The sequence below is a fragment of the Penaeus monodon genome, chromosome 21, assembly GCF_015228065.2.
Source record: "Penaeus monodon isolate SGIC_2016 chromosome 21, NSTDA_Pmon_1, whole genome shotgun sequence".
Classification (NCBI taxonomy): Eukaryota; Metazoa; Arthropoda; class Malacostraca; order Decapoda; family Penaeidae; genus Penaeus; species Penaeus monodon.
Genome location: NC_051406.1, coordinates 8535837 through 8536141, shown reverse-complemented (window position 1 = coordinate 8536141; position 305 = coordinate 8535837).

The following is a 305-nucleotide window of genomic DNA, read 5'->3' as shown; positions in this document are numbered from 1 at the left end:
GAGAAGTACATTATTGCCTTTCCACCGACCTCGTAAAGGAAACATAATATCTTCTTGAAGAACACTAATGAATCATCTAAACAAGACCAAGCACCGTGAACGCCCGAATAACTTTTATTTTCCTCCAAGACAACTTTACTTGGATCTCGAACTCGCGCCTCCCTGCATCGAAGGCGAAACGAGCTTCGAATCTGTCACGCGCGACCTGCGTCAGTCGCAGTGGCGCCGTCCGAGGTATCAGTGAGAGGAATGCAGGTTTATATGTGTTGAAACAAGGAATAACACCAAAATAGTATTCTAAAAGG